The sequence below is a fragment of the Hevea brasiliensis genome, chromosome 1, assembly GCF_030052815.1.
Source record: "Hevea brasiliensis isolate MT/VB/25A 57/8 chromosome 1, ASM3005281v1, whole genome shotgun sequence".
Classification (NCBI taxonomy): domain Eukaryota; kingdom Viridiplantae; phylum Streptophyta; class Magnoliopsida; order Malpighiales; family Euphorbiaceae; genus Hevea; species Hevea brasiliensis.
Window position 1 is genome coordinate 53,455,720 of NC_079493.1, and position 17,472 is coordinate 53,473,191.

General features: G+C 34.8%; 1 non-coding gene across 1 annotated transcript; it reads right to left on the minus strand.

The window, feature by feature from the left end:
* Window positions 1-665: 665 nt before the first annotated feature.
* LOC131170256 (small nucleolar RNA R71) lies at window positions 666-772 on the minus strand. The gene has a single exon (XR_009141152.1). It is a non-coding gene; the product is annotated as a small nucleolar RNA R71 (small nucleolar RNA).
* Window positions 773-17,472: the final 16,700 nt, after the last annotated feature.

Sequence of the window (17,472 nt, forward strand, 5' to 3'; positions counted from 1 at the left end):
CTATACTTTTTTTGAAGGAAATGACGTTCTGATCAAGACCAATCAATCTCTATGCGGCCAAATTTCATCGTTCTCTAGGGTTTTGAGGCATTTTTCTGTTTTTACTTTGATTTCTTTTTGTTTATGACAAGAACTTCTCAATCTGGTGAGTTGATCTTTGATCCAGAAGTAGAAAAAATAGCTAAACAGTTGAGAAAATTGGCTAAGCAAGCTAGGCAGATTCTGAGTACATTTGAAATAGTCCAATCTCCAAGGAATTAAGTTCAGATTTGGATTCAGATTCAGATTCTGAAAATGAAACCATGGCTGCTAGGACTTTGAAAGTGTTGGCCGCTCCTTATCTAAACCGACAGCCTTTGTGTATTTAATATCCTGCTTTAAATGTTGCTTTTGAGTTAAAGTTTGGACTAATCCATTTGTTGCCTAAGTTTCATGGTTTTGCAAGTGAGGATCCACATAAGCATTTAAAGGAATTTCATGTTGTGTGTTCCAGCATGAAACCTCAAGGAGTTTCAGAGGATCAAATCAAGCTTCAAGCTTTCCCTTTCTCACTGGAAGGCACAGCTAAGGATTGGTTGTATTACCTTCCTTCTGGATCTATCAACTCATGGAATGAGATGAAGCAGATATTTTTGGAGAAGTATTTTCCTGCTTCCCGTCCTGCCAATATAAGAAAAGAAATTTGTGGGATCCGACAGTACAATGGAGAGAGTTTGTATGAGTATTGGGAGAGATTCAAGAAGTTCTGTGCAAGTTGTCCCCATCATCAAATAAGTGAGCAGCTATTGATTCAATATTTCTATGAGAGACTTCTACCAATAGATTGCAGTATGATAGATGCTGCTAGTGGAGGAGCTTTGGTTGACAAGACACTAGAAGATGCAAGGAGACTGATTGCTAACATGGCAGCAAAATCTCAGCAATTTGGAATGAGAATGGATCACACTGTCACACCTTACCTCTCCGTAAGGCATAACATGATCCCGTAGTATACCTAATGAATTACTAAACTTCACCTACTGATAACTCATTAAATACACTACAAGGAATTTTAAACCTTTTCTTATTTCTTTTTACAGTAGTGAGCACTTTTGACAGGTGTAATTTTTTTTTTTTTTATCTGAAGTGAACCAATTAACAATTCTGAAGTATCAATAATTTTTATAAAAATTTTGGCAGAGTGCCATCTGTATTTTGAATAAAACAGTTCTTCAAAAACCTGTAAAAAACACTTCCAATATATTTCTTCAATCCCAAACTCCAATAATAGTTCAACACAATAAATTTCTCAACATTTATCAACTCAATTCAACATCAATTTTCCAATGTTTTCAAAAGCTGAGATAAGAGAAATATGTCACAATATTTTTACAGGCCAAAATAATTTACAATTTTAGTTTACAACTGCTCAAGATTGAGTATAATATATACATACAGTGCACATACATTACAATAAAAATTATAAATATGGTATACTCAATATAACCAGCGAAATCCCAAAATGTAGTACAAGTAGCCTACTCTGCTGCTCTATCTGTCTGTCTACCTGCAATAGCAATGAAAAAACTATCACTGAGCCAAGTCTCAGTAGTGCACAACATTAAGAAAATGTAATTTAAAACCATAAACCATAAATCATATAAACTGTGCATACTTAAAATCATAGTTAAATTCAAAAGACAATGAATGTCATAAAGAATTAAACTCCATTTCATAATATCACAATAAATATCAATAAATCACATACACAGCTTAATCATGAATTCAAAGTCCAATTCGTCCCAAAAGCCGATGGCTAGTGAGGAATAACATAGCTAGCTAGCAATTATATGAGTACTCATCCTATTCGTCGTCAACAGGCACAGACCTCAACACTTCAGCCAGAGAGGGAATTCAAAGTCAATTCGTCCCACTAGACAAGCTAGTGAGGAATTCAATCAAATATACATGATAGCTATGGTTTCAAACCATTTGCAGTATTTTTCAAGCAATAAGTATCCATCAAATTTCATTCAAATAATTTTCCACAATTTAAACAATAACATACAAATAGTCATAATTTATTTCAATTGAAAATTCAAAAGAAATAACTGTTGTGCATACGCCTCTGATAAATGCCTCTTGGCATTGACTCAGTGGTTCCTTCTCCTTCTCAGAGTCTTTGTTAACTGAAACACATAATTTGAAGTGTTTCAGAACTCTTTTAAATTGTTTCTAATAATAAAGTTCAATAATTAAATTTATTTGATACTATTGCTTTTCTTAGTCAACCTATAATGTTGACCTTTGATGCACTCTAGGGGAATAAATTTTAATATTACCAATATGTCACACATTTTGTAGTCCTTTAGTGTTGGTACATGTTACCAAATTCATTTTCAAGTGTATTGCATTTTATTGCAATTTATCGGATTTCAGTACGCTGTATTGACCTAACCGGATGACCTAGTTTCCTTAGTTTTTGGGTTTTGGTCCGAATTACAAACTTGTAGGTCTATATGTTAGTGAACTTTTGCCATAAATTTTAGGTCATTTGGAGTTTACTAGACCAAGTTATGGTCATTTTACTATTACTAGACAGATTACACTAAAATGGCAAACTTAGGTCATTTTTAGGTCATTTCCGATTCTGGCAGTTTTTATACCCGAACTTGTGCAGGCATTTTGACTTGCTTATGTTTATTTTTGGGTTTTGGTTTCTTCATAAGAGTTGTATCTCTATGTCTAAGCTATCCATGGTATAACTTTTAGGTCATTTGGATCTGTTTGAGTGAGTTATGGCCAAAATATTGACTACTGTCCAAATGGTCAATTTTCAGGTTTGCAAAGTCACTAATCCGCATTTAGTCAATTCTCATGTCACTTTTTGGACAGAATTTAGGTAGGCTTTCTTCATGAAAGTTGGCACATTTTGTGCCTAGTTTCACTTCCAATTAGCCTCATACCAATTGGAGTCACACACATAGAGTTATAGGCTCATTTGCATACTGCCTTTACATGTCTCTCAAACACTAAACCAATCACACATTCACCAACTATATCTTTACTTTCCAAACCATTTTGCACTTGTACCATACCATACTCATTCAATAGTTTACATTGTAGCAACTTTGGGCAGAATACAATGAGCTTATATACACCAAATATAACTCCTAATTTACAATATCCAATTCTAAATAATTTTTCATATAATACTCCTAACCAATATATACAATTTACACTACCAAATTACATACATTATCACTACTATTTCATATACATGTGCTGCCACTTTTTGTACCATAACTCAATAACTTTTCATGAACTTAAACATTACCATTCTTCACCATGAGGCTGCCAAAGTAATACACATACAACTAGCTTTCCATTTTAACTTTTCAAACTCACAAATCAAACTTTATACATGGTAAATCATTCCTATACATATAAGCACTTGAATCAATATCCCAAATCACCAAATACATGAAGAAAATAAGTTAACATGTTGAACTTCCATGGCTGCCGAAATGGAGTATCACCTAACTTATCAAACCTCAATTGTTCTTCCATAAATCCACTCTCCACAACACCCACACAAACTTTAATGAAGCAAAAATGGAAAATCAACACTTACCTATTTTGAAGCTTCACCAAAACTTCACTAAAACCCTTCTTTATTGTTCCCTAAGTGCTACCCAAGGTGTGGTGATTACTTGTAATGAAGAAACCTTAACCACTTGAAGGTTGGATCATGGATGCATGGAGGACTTTAAGGTGCGGCCATGGAGGATTCTTCTTGGGAGCTTTCGACTGGTTTGACTATGAGAGGTTGAAGATGACTTATTTCAGTCCACTTTAGTTTTTAGGTGTCCCAAATGCTGTTCTAGTGGAGCACTAATAGAATTATAATAGTTATTTATTCAAAGTTTCTAAATTTTGTAAGTTTGCCTCATTACTTCCACTATTTACATTATGTACCATATTTTTATTTTTCATGATATTTTCAAAGTGTAATACCACTTATTTTTAATGAACATTGAGGTCAAAAGTCAACTCGGGGTGTCAAATGACCACAATGCCCCTATTCAGGTTGTATTCTCAATTTTTCGGTAACACCGAGTTTTGTCGGTTTCTCAATTTCTCATTTTTCTTTGCACTAATTAATTAATTTTTCTTTGACATTTCTAATGTCATTTATACTTCAATAGATGTTTATTTAAGTCTTAAAAATATTTTCCAGGGTTCCCCGCAGTCAAGGGCTAGTCAACGGTCCACGCCGCAACTTCCCGGTGCGGTCACCTATCGCTACGATTTTTGGCTCGTTTAACTTAGTTACATTTTCTCTCTTTTATTTTTCTTTTATTTTTCTTGTATTTTCCTCTATTGTATTTCATTATTTCATGTCTCCTCACTAACATTTAAGTGTAGTTCCAGGCATTCTAGCTGTCTGGATAGACACTAGTCACTGGAACAGTAGAACGCACTACTGAACATAGGGGTGTTACACACACACCTAAGAAGGTTAATGAGGTAAGTACATCTAACCTTGAGAAACAAATTTCTAATTTAATTTCTTTAGTGAGGCAATTGGCTGTAGGGAACATGCAAACTGTTAAGGTATGTGGAATTTGTTCTGGTTTGGGTCATGCCACTAACATGTGTCCTGCATTACAAGAGGATGAATCAATGCAATATGTTAATGTAGTAGGAAATTATGGACAGCCACAACGTAGGTATGATCCCTTTTCTAACACTTATAATCCAGGATGGCAAGATCATCCCAATCTAAGTTATGGGAATCAACTGGTGCAAAACTGATACTAGCAGCAAAGACCACAAGTGAATCAACCACCTCCACCTCCCTCAAAACTGGACAGACAATGGTCACCGAAACAGTAGAACGCACTACCGAACATAGGGGTGTTACAATTCTTCTCCCTCCCCCCCCCCCCCTTAAAATAAATTTCATCTCGAAATTTTACCTAGTTTTAGTCTCTGAACAGCTGTGGTTGCTGTCTCCTCATGTCCCCTTCACGTTCCCATGTAGCTTCTTGGCCTGAATGATGGTTCCACAGCACTTTAACCAGGGGTATTTGCTTATTCCTTAGCTGTTTCACCTCATGTGCTAGAATCTCTATAGGTTCTTCCTCATATGAGAGGTCTAGATTTACCTCAATCTTTCCAACTGATAGAACATAAGATGGGTCAGATCTGTACCTGCTTAACATGAACACATGGAAGACACTGTGTATCCTTTCTAGCTCTGGAGGTAATGCCAACCGATATGCCAAAGGACCCACTTTTTCCAAAACCTCATAAGGTCCGATAAATCGAGGACTCAGTTTCCCCTTTCTGCCAAATCTCATAATCCTCTTCCAAGGAGAAACTTTAAGGAATACCTTATCACCCAGTGCATATTCAATATCTCTTCTCTTCAGATCAATATAGGACTTCTGACTGTCTGATGCAGCCTTGAGTCGATCTCTGATTAATATGATCTTTTCCTCTGTCTGCTAAACAATTTCTGGGCCAATCATCTTTCTTTCACCTACTTCATCCTAACATAGGAGAGTTATGCACTTTCTGCCATACAAAGCTTCATATGGAGGCACCCCAATGCTTGATTGGTAGCTGTTGTTATAAGCAAACTCAATCAAAGGCAAGTGTGTATCCTAACTACCTTCAAACTTAATCACACAAGCTCATAGCATATCCTACAAGATCTGAATTACCCTCTCAGACTGGCCATCTGTCTGTGGGCGGAATGCCGTGCTAAAGTTCATTCTAGTTCCTAGGGCTCTCTGAAGACTACCCCAGAATCTAGAAGTGAACGTAGGATCTCTGTCTAATACAATTGATACTGGCACTCCATGCAGTTTTACAATCTCATTTATGTACAATCTGGCCAATCTCTCTAAACTATAGTCCATCCGAACTGGCAGAAAGTGAGCAGACTTGGTCAGTCTGTCAACTATAACCCATACCACATCATGACTATTCTGTGTCCTCAGAAGTCCCATAACAAAATCCATAGTTATCCATTCCCATTTCCATTATGGTACTGGCAATGGATGTAACAAAGCAGCTAGAACTTGATGTTCTACCTTCACTTGCTGACAAGTTAGGCATTTGGAGACAAAATCAGCTACATCCCTCTTCATACCCATCCACCAGTAATGCTCTTTCAGCCCTCTGTACATTCTAGTTCCACCAAAGTGCATAGCAAAAGGAGACTCATGTTCTTCCTGTTAGTAGTATGCCCTAGAGCATATCATTTAGTATGTATCTTGTACATGTTTTTATTAATAAAAGGCATTTTCACTTTTCCGTTTACATAATATATTTATGTTTAATAGAAAATGTCCATTGATATTTTGTTAGAAATTCTATTCTTAAGTTGTTAAGAATATGAGTGACAGTATTTCTAGTACAAATTATCATAAATAGGTTCACAATCGAGGATACTTCATAATAAGGACATGACTTATCCAGAAAGGTTGTATTCATGTTTGTTCCCAAGTTATTTACATGAGATATAAATAAGATGGAATGGTGAGCCTCATGCCATATAACAAACATGATAGGCACTTATACTTGATAAGTAGGCCGAACCAGTGACACTTATGACAAGCACATGGAGTTTACTCTTATCAATGTTTTGTCATAAATCATATCAGTGCATATAATCTTTAGACCTGAGATAGCACAGTTATCTTGTATATAGGTAGTTTGAGTTTGACACTACTTTCATACTTGTACTGTGTATGGGTATATGGGCATGTGTTGGCTCTTACTATTTATATATGGAGGTAGGTGTTGATCAAGATGGAATCTGTTCCTCTAAGTAAATAGAGATAAAATCCTATGTTCATTTAATTGTTCTTGATGTTTCAAGTTCCTGGCCAAGATAGATAGATTTAATCAGAAAAGAGTTTCTGATGAGAAAATCTTTTTAATCAAGAACTGGAATTAAAAGAGAACATAATATTCTTAGCAAATGGAGTTTGACATAAACCATGACTCCAGCTTGAGTTGGTATTTTGTAACAGAGAGATTCTAGTGCATGGTAATATATGATTATAGGTTCATTTAAGATAAACCTTATTACTAATTAGGTGGCCATGGCATCCTATGCTAGGTGTTAACCATGGTCTATGAGGTTCATAAAATGATTTAGAGAAATCATTTATGGTAAGAAAGAGTTCTGATGATATTAAGAGTGGATATCATATCTCATTGCCAATTAGTGATGAGCCTAGTAAGTCACACACATACACAAGTTATCACCTAATTAAATATGATTTAATTAATTAATTAAAGAGTTTAATTGATTAATTAAATAGGTTTGGTTTGCAATTAGATTGCAAAGTCCCTAGCATGACTTGAAACCAAATCTTGATTATTGGATGTATAGTATAAGTTAAATTTATATTTAAAGTGTTTAAATATGAATTTAATTATTGAGAAATTAATTAATAGAGATTAATTAATTAATTTATATTTGATATAAATTGATTAGAAGAAGAGAAATAATTATTTTGTGTTAAGAACTCAAAATTAAGACACAGGGGCATTTTAGTCATTTCACAGGGTGACATGTGGCACCATGAGATAGTGACACGTGGCATTACACATAAGCTTGCCAAATGTCTTTTAATCATGTAAGATGATTAAAATTAAGATTAAATATAGGTTTGACACTTGGCACAATGTGATTGGGTCAATTAAACCTATAACCAATCAAAGGGTGACATGTGGCAAGGGTTTAAGTGGTGACCTAGCTATATAAGTGTTGTTATGAAAAAAAATAAAACATACAAGCTGCTACCTCCCATTGTGTGCCGCCACCCTCAAGACTCACATTCTCTCTTCCTCTTCATCTCTCATCTATTCCAAGAGATTTGCAAACAATCTCTTGAATTAAAAATACTAGAAATCGTTTCTAGTGTCCTGTTTACATCTTTAATCTCTTAAAAGGCATAACTTGATTTTCTAAATAATAGAAAAAGCTTTAGAAGCTGTTCAAGGGTTGCCATAGGTGTTCTTGGTGTGGACAAGCTAGAGGGACAACATCTGATGTCCTAAACACGAATCTCAAAGGCGCAAATACACTGCAGTGCATCAAGAGGTTAGTGTGTTTGTTCTTGATTTAATCTAGGGTTCTAAAATTAATCTAATTAATTCTAAAATCTTAAATGGTAAATACAGATCCAAAAACATATTAAAAGAGTTTTAATATGTTGCTTATCATTGAAATCAAATAGATAAAAATAAATCTCGCATGATGCATGTGACCCTAGGTAAAAATTTTTGAATTCAATGGTATAAACTTGTGTTTTTCACGCTTTCGCTCCTTCAATTGGTATCAGAGCCACTATATTTGCCATTTAGATTGTTGATTATATGATTTAATTGTGTGTTTTGATCATGAGATGATTTATCCATTGCTGGTTGCAATGGATGTGTGGCGGCATGCTTGAAGAACACCATCTTTGGTGCGCCAATTTTGGCTTCCATGGGTGGCTCAAGGTTTGGCTTTTTAATTTCCAATTATTGTATAATCTAAAAGCTCATCCTATGTCTAATTAAATTGTTTAATTAGAATTTTAATCACACAATTAAATTTTGATTCAAATCAGAATTTTAAAAATTGTTCGAATGTGATTCAAATATGAATTATTAAAGTTGTTTGAATGTGATTAAAATCTGAATTTTTAAAGTTGTTTGAATCATATTTAAATCTGATTTTTTAAAGTTGTTTGAATAATATTCAGATCTGAATTTTTAAAAATTGTTTGAATTTGATTCAAATCTGATTTTTTAAAAATTGTTTAAATGTGATTCAAATCTGAATTTTTAAGGTTGTTTGAATGTGATTCAAATATGAATTTTTAAATTTGTTTGAATGAGATTCAAATCTGAATTTTTAAATTTATTTGAATAATATTCAAATCTGGATTTTTAAGTTGAATATGAGATATTCAATTTAATTTAAGTATGTATGTTTTATTTAATTGTTAAATAGTGATATATTTTATTTAATTGTTAAATAGTGATATGCATGATGGATGATCATGGACTATAAAAGACCAATGTGATTGGATTTATTTCTTTTATGTTTCTTTGGAATTGTAAATTAATTAATTTATTTTAATTTATTTTGGGCATGTATGATTAAGTTTGTAATAATTTTTGGGTTGTAATTTCATTTATTTTAGTTCTTGTAAATTTGCCTTGGTATGCCAAGGATTACTATGTAATATTGGATTGCAAGAAGTTCAAGGAGGTCAAGAGCATTGGTGGGACCAGTGGGAGGAATTCAAGATCAAGTGTTGATTATGTACTCCTTCAGCAACTCTTATAAAATGAATGAACGAAATGCACTTAGGAATGCATTGATTCAATTCTTGGTGGCTCAGAATTAAATCCCTTAGAAAGTCCATGATCATACCATGTTTACTGCTTATCCATGAATGCATGAGATGTATGGGAATGTATGCAATTATATGATATATGCATGCTAAATGGATAATGTGCAAAGTGATACCTTAATAGTAATTAGGATGACAATAAAATCTTCCAAATAGATGATTAAGTTGGAAATGCTATAATTAAAGTAATTATAACATAGGCCCTCCATTGAGGCAATTATTTTAAGAAATTTTAAATAGTTACATAAGATGCAATTAATTTAAGAGATTTTATTAAGAATAATTTTTAAGTATGAGATGTTATAAATATGTAAATGGTTTGGTGGCCAATATTGGATGTACCTGAGGACATTAAAATTATTTGCATAATTACTAGCTCAATGGGATCAACTTAACTAATGCAAGATAAGTCAATAATGGATGTACCTGAGATTTTGAGCATTAGGGGCTAGGTAAAGGATTGAACCTCACATGAGATGTGATGGGCAAGGAGTTGCTCACTTATAGTTTATTGTAATTCCAATAACGGATGTACCTGAGGATGATCAATAGAATTATAAGAATTCAATCACCCACTAGAAATCCATCCAACTAGGATTTCCGTTTTCTACTTTGAAAGTGTAGGATTCGCTAAGTTAGTGGGAGGACCAATTTGATTAAAAGACCATAATCATTTTGGCTAATTACTTGAAACATTTATTAATTAATCTAGTTCTTTTCTACAGTTAATTTTCTGATAATAATGAGAACAGAACAACCACCACCATCCAATATCCTTGCAAGTATACTTGATCGTAATAGGTTGACAGAACCTAATCTCTTTGATTGGCTAAGAAATTTGAAACTTGTCTTGAACCTTGAACATATAGGATATGTTCTAGACTCAAATGTTCCTGGTCCCTTACCTCCAGAGGCTACCCAAGAGGAACATGAAACTGTGGACAAGTGGAAGGAGCATAATATGAGAGCTAAGTGTTACATGCTTGCTTCTATGAGTAATGAGTTACAAAAGCAGCATGAGAACATGCAGAGTGCGAGTGAGATCCTCCTTCACCTACAAGAGTTATATGGTGAGCACAACAAGAATGCTAGGTATGAGATATCTAGACAGCTGTTCCGCATGAGGATGTCTGAGGGACAGAATGTTGGGAATGATGTCCACAAAATGATTCAGCTGATTGAGCAGTTGGAACATCTTAGCTTCAACATGGATTTCCAACTACAGACGGATTTGATCCTTCAGTCCCTTCCTGAGTCTTTTGAGAATTTTGAGACACATTTCCATATGACTAAATAGGAATGCACCTTGGCTAGTTTACTCAACATGCTGGTTATTGCCCAAAAGAATATACCGGGCAATAAAGGAAAAGAGGTAGCTTTGATTGCATATTTTTCTGCTGGAAAGTCCAATAAAAAAAAAGGGCAATTAGAAAAAGAAACCTCAAGTTCCAAGATCTTCCAAGAAGATAGCCAAACAGAAAAACAAAGATCAAAGTTGACAAAGGTAAAGGAAAGTGTTTCCACTACTAGTAGGAAAGTGTTTTCACTGCCAGCAGGAAAGTGTTTCCACTGCTAGCAGGAAAGTGTTTCCACTGTCCAGAGTATAGCAAGCTAAAAGAATGCAATGCCATGATGAAAATCAACTCAAGTTCAAAATATATGTGGCACTTAAGATTAGGTCATGTTACAGAAGATAGGATTGCAAAAATGGAGAAAATGGGGATTTTATCCCTGTTGGGCTCTGAGCCTACTCCAAGTTGTGAATCTTGCCTTCAGGGCAAAATGACTGGATCAACCTTTGTTGGAAAGGGCTAAGGGCTGAAAATATTTTGGAGCTAATACATAGTGATGTATGTGGTCCATTTAAGGAAATGGCTAGAGGCTGTTTTCATTACTTTATTACCTTTACTAATGATAAATCAAGGTTTGGGCATTTGTATTTGATGAAATACAAACATGAATCGTTTGAAAAGTTCAAAGAATTTAAATCTAAAGTAGAAAATCAAACAGGAAAGAGTATTAAAGCTCTTCGATCAGATCGTGGAGGTGAATATTTGATTACTGAATTTGATGAATACTTAAGAGAGCATGGCATTGTTTCCCAGTTGACTCCTCCAGGAACGCCACAACTGAATGGTGTATTTGAAAGGAAAAATCGTACCCTATTGGATATGGTACGTAATATTATGAGCTATACTGATATGCTAATCTCCTTTTGGGGATTTGCATTAGAATCAACTTTGTATATTCTGAATAGGATTCCATCAAAATCAGTTTCTTCCACACCTTATGAGATATGGCATGGAAGAAAACCAAGTCTTAAGCATGTTAAGATTTGGGGTTGTCCAGCTTATATCAAAAAGCTGAACACTGAAAAATTGGAAACCAGATCAGAAAAAGGTCGATTTGTTGGTTATCTAAAAGATAGTTTTGGATATTATTTTTATTTGCCTACATCACAAAAGGTTGTGGTGAGTAGAGATGCCACATTTCTTGAACAACAGTTTATTCAAGAAGGAGGCAAAGGAAGGCAAATAGAGTTGGAATTGGAGAATTCTGACCAACCAACAGATTAGATGGATATAGATCCATCTAGTTAACCTACAACCGTTGATGAAACATCTACAGCTGTTCCTCGTAGAATAACCAGGGTATCTCACCCATCAGTGAGATATGATTTCCTTCATGAAGAAGAAGAGTTGTCTACTCATGAAGAAGTTGATCATGGAGATGATCCATTTACCTATGAAGAAGCTATATTAGATATAGACTCTTCAAAATGGATTGATGCTATGAAATCTGAAATTGATTCCATGTATAAGAATCAAGTTTGGGATATTGTTAACCCACCTGAAGGTATTGTACCTATAGGGAACAAATGGGTTTTCAAGAAGAAAATTGGTTCTGATGGAAATGTAGAGACCTATAAGGCAAGGCTAGTAACAAAAGGGTTTCACCAAAGGCAAGGAATCGACTATGAGGAGACTTTTTTGCCTGTTGCGATGCTTAAATCAATTAGGATTCTATTAGCAATAGCTGCATACTATGATTATGGGATTTGGCAGATGGATGTCAAAACAGCTTTTCTCAATGGATACATTGAAGAAAACATTTTCATGGAACAACCTAGGGGTTTTGAATCCCAAGATGGTTCCAAGGTATGCAAGCTAAAGCGATCCATTTATGGATTGAAGCAAGCTTCGAGGAGTTGGAACATCCGTTTTGATAAAGCCATTAAATCCGTTGGTTTTATCAAAAATAAGGATGAGCCATGTGTATATAAGAAGGTTAGTGACAGTGCTATCACTTTCCTTGTCTTATATGTGGATGACATACTGTTGATGGGTAATGACACAGGTATGTTGACAACTGTAAAGGTATGGTTGTCAAATACATTCTCCATGAAAAGACTTAGGGGAGGCAACCTATATTCTTGGGATTTGCATCTATAGAGATAGAGCGAAAAGAATAATTGGTTTATCCCAAAATCTATACTTGGAAAAGGTGTTAAAGAGGTTTAACATGCTTGATTCCAAGAGAGAATTGTTACCAGTGAGACAAGGTATCCATCTTTCTAAAGAGATGTCTCCAAAGACACCTGAAGAAAGAGATAAGATGGCTAGGATTCCATATGCTTCGGCTATTGGAAGTTTAATGTATGCAATGTTGTGTACTAGGTCGGATATCGCATATGCTGTTAGTTTGACTAGCAGGTATCAATCCAATCCAGGTTTGGAACACTGGATAGCTGTCAAGAATATCCTTAAGTACTTGAGAAGAACTAAGGATTTATTCTTGATCTACGGAGGAGGAGTCTTGCAATTGGATGGTTATACTGATTCTGATTTCCAATCAGATATCGATGATAGAAAGTCTACCTTTGGATATGTGTTCACTTTTAATGGATGTGCAGTCAGTTGGAAGAGTTCCAAATAGAGCATGACTGCAGATTCCACTCTAGAAATGAGTATATTCTTTGCATCGAATCTTTGCAAAGGAAGCTGTTTGGATAAAGAAGTTCGTGACAAAACTTACAGTAGTTCCTTCCATTGAGTCAGCAGTTCCACTATACTGTGACAATAATGGAGCAGTCATATAGGCTAAGGAACCTCGGTCTCACCAAGAATCCAAACACATAGAAAGGCGCTACCACATTATCAGAGAAATAGTTGGAACGGGGCGATGTAGCCATGCAGAAAATAGCATCAGCTGAAAATCCAGCTGATCCATCCACTAAGCCTATGTCACAGACTCAGCTAGACCGACATCTTGAAAAGATGGGTCTAAGATATTGTAATGAATGGCTCTAGTGCTAGTGAAAGATTATTAGTAATATGCCCTAGAGCATAACATTTAGTATGTATCTTGTACATATTTTTATTAATAAAAGGCATTTTCACTTTTCCGTTTACATAATATATTTATGTGTAATAGAAAATGTCCATTGATATTTTGTTAGAAATTCTATTCTTAACTTGTTAAGAATATGAGGGATAGTATTTCTAGTACAAATTATCATAAATAGGTTCACAATCGAAGATACTTCATAATAAGGATATGACTTATCCAGAAAGGTTGTATTCATGTTTGTTTCCAAGTTATTTATATGAGATATAAATAAGATGGAATGGTGAGTCTCATGCCATATAACAAACATGATAGGCACTTATACATGATAAGTAGGCTGAACCAGTGACACTTATGACAAGCACATGGAGTTTACTCTTGTCAATGTTTTGTCATAAATCATATCAGTGCATATAATCTTTAGACCTGAGATAGCACTGTTATCTTGTATATAGGTAGTTTGAGTTTGATACTGCTTTCATACTTGTACTGTGTATGGGTATATGGGCATGTGTTGGCTCCTACTAGTTATATATGGAGGTAAGTGTTGATCAAGATGGAATATGTTCCTCTAAGTAAATAGAGATAAAATCCTATGTTTATTTAATTATTCTTGATGTTTCAAGTTCCTGGCCAGGACAGATAGATTTAATCAGAAAAGAGTTTCTGATAAGAAAATCTTTTTAATCAAGAACTGGAATTAAAAGAGAACATAATATTCACAGCAAATAGAGTTTGACATAAACCATGACTCCAGCTTGAGTTGGGATTTTGTAACAGAGAGATTCTAGTGCATGGTAACATATGATTATAGGTTCATTTAAGGTAAACCTTATTACTAATTGGGTGGCTATGGCATCCTATGCTAGGTGTTAACCATGGTCTACGAGGTGCATAAAATGATTTAGAGAAATCATTTATGGTAAGAAAGAGTTCTGATGATATTAAGAGTTGATATCATATCTCATTGCCAATTAGTGATGAGCCTAGTAAGTGACACACATACACAAGTTATCACCTAATTAAATATGATTTAATTAATTAATTAAAGAGTTTAATTGGTTAATTAAATAGGATTGGTTTGCAATTAGATTGCAAAGTCCGTAGCATGACTTGAAATCAAATCTAGATTATTGGATGTATAGTATAAGTTAAATTTATATTTAAAGTGTTTAAATATGAATTTAATTAATGAGAAATTAATTAATAGAGATTAATTAATTAATTTATATTTGATATAAATTGATTAGAAGAAGAGAAATAATTATTTTGAGTTAAGAACTCAAAATTAAGACACAGGGGCATTTTGGTCATTTCACAAGGTGACATGTGGCACCATGAGATAGTGACACATGGCATTACACATAAGCTTGCCAAATGTCTTTTAATCATGTTAGATGATTAAAATCAAGATTAAATATAGGTTTTACACTAGGCACAATGTGATTGGGTCAATTAAACCTAGAACCAATCAAAGGGTGACATGTGGCAAGGGTTTAAGTAGTGACCTAGCTATATAAGTGTTGTTATGAAAAAAAAATAAAACATACAAGCTGCTACCTCCCGTTGTGTGCCGCCACCCTTGAGAATCATATTCTCTCTTCCTCTTCATCTCTCATCTATTTCAAGAGATTAGCAAACAATCTCTTGAATTAAAAATACTAGAAATTGTTTCTAGTGTCCTGTTTACATCTTTAATCTCTTAAAAGGCATAACTTGATTTTCTAAATAATAGAAAAAGCTTTAAAAGCTGTTCAAGGGCTGCCATAGGTGTTCTTGGTGTGGACAAACTAGAGGGACAACATCTGGTGTCCTGAACACAAATCACAAAGGCGCAAATACACTGCAGTGCATCAAGAGGTTAGTGTGTTTATTTTTGATTTAATCTAGGGTTCTAAAATTAATATGGTTAATTCTAAAATATTAAATGGCAAATACAGATCCAAAAACATATTAAAAGAGTTTTAATATGTTGTTTATCATTGAAATCAAATAGATAAAAATAAATCTTGCATGATGCATGTGACCCTAGGTACAAATTTTTGAATTCAATGGTATAAACTTGTGTTTTTCACGCTTCCGCTCCTTCACTTCCTTCATAATGATCTGTCTCAATTCCACATCATTAGGAACACACATTCTATCCTGATATAGTAATAAACCATTATTTCTCACAGAGAATTCAGGTTTCTTACCCTGCTGTACTTCTTTCAGTAGCTTTTGATATTTTTCATCACTCTAAGCAGCCATTCTAATCTAATCACTCAACACTGGCTATATATGCCATGCAACTACGGTCTGCCTCTCATCATCAATCTCCAAACTGGCATGCTGTGCTTTCAACTCATATACCATGGACAAAGGAGAAACTCTGAGACTTGCCATAGTCTTGCGACTTAAGGCGTTAGCCACCACATTTACTTTCCCTGGCTGATAGTCTATTAAGGAATCATAGTCTTTAATCAGTTCTAGCCATCTCCTCTGCCTCAAATTCAATTCCTTCTGAGTGCCTAAATACTTCAAACTCTTGTGATCTGTGTAGATATAACACTTTTTCCCTTATAAGTATTGTCTCCAGATCTTCAGAGCAAAAACAATAGCTGCTAGCTCCAAGTCATGTGTCGGATAGTTCCTCTCGTGCAGTTTCAACTGGCGTGATGCATAAGCAATGACATTCCGATCCTGCATCAGTACACAGCCTAACCCATTGTGAGAAGCATCACTATAAACTGTGTATTTTTTACCCGGTATAGGTAAAGTAAGGACTGGAGCTTCAGTCAAACACCACATCAACTCATCAAAACTCTGCTGGCATTTACCTGTCCACTGAAATTTTACATCTTTCCAAAGCAGCTTGGTCAGTGGAGAAGCCAACATAGAAAACCCTTTCACAAATTGGAAATAGTTCTAGCTAAACCCAGAAAACTGCGAATTTCTTTGATATTCCTGGGTGGCTTCCAATTAAGGATAGCTTCTACCTTGCTGGAATCTACCTTGATCCCTTCAGCTGACACAACATGTCCCAAGAAAGAGATTTCTTTTAGCCAATATTCACATTTTGACAATTTGGCGTATAGTTGTTTCTCCCTCAAAGTTTGCAGCACAATCCGCAGATGCTTGTCATGCTCCTCTGCATTCCTCAAATATATTAAAATATCATCAATAAACACCACCATAAACTGATTGAGATATGGTCTGAAGATAGTGTTCATCATATCCATAAAAGCAGCTGGAGCATTAGTTAACCCAAATGGCATTATAAGAAACTCATAGTGGCCATATCAAGTTCTGAAAGTAGTTTTTGGAATGCTTTGCTCTTGCAATTTCAACTGATAATAACTAGATCGCAAATCAATTTTGGAAAACACAGCTGCACCCTTCAACTGATCAAGCAGATCATCAATGCGAGATAATGGATATCTGTTCTTTATTGTCACCTTATTCAACTGCTGGTAGTCAATACATAAGCAGAGAGTGCCATCTTTCTTCTTAACAAACAATACTGGCGCTCCCCAAGGTGACACACTAGGGAGGATGAAGCCCTTTTCAAGTAGCTCTTGCAACTGTACCTTCAACTCCTTCAATTTTGCTGGTGCCATTATGTTTGGTGTTATGGAGATTGGATCCACACCAGGCATAACATCAATCTCAAACTGCACTTCTCTTTCTAAAGGCAATCCTGGCAATTCATCAGGAAACACGTCTGGAAAGTCAT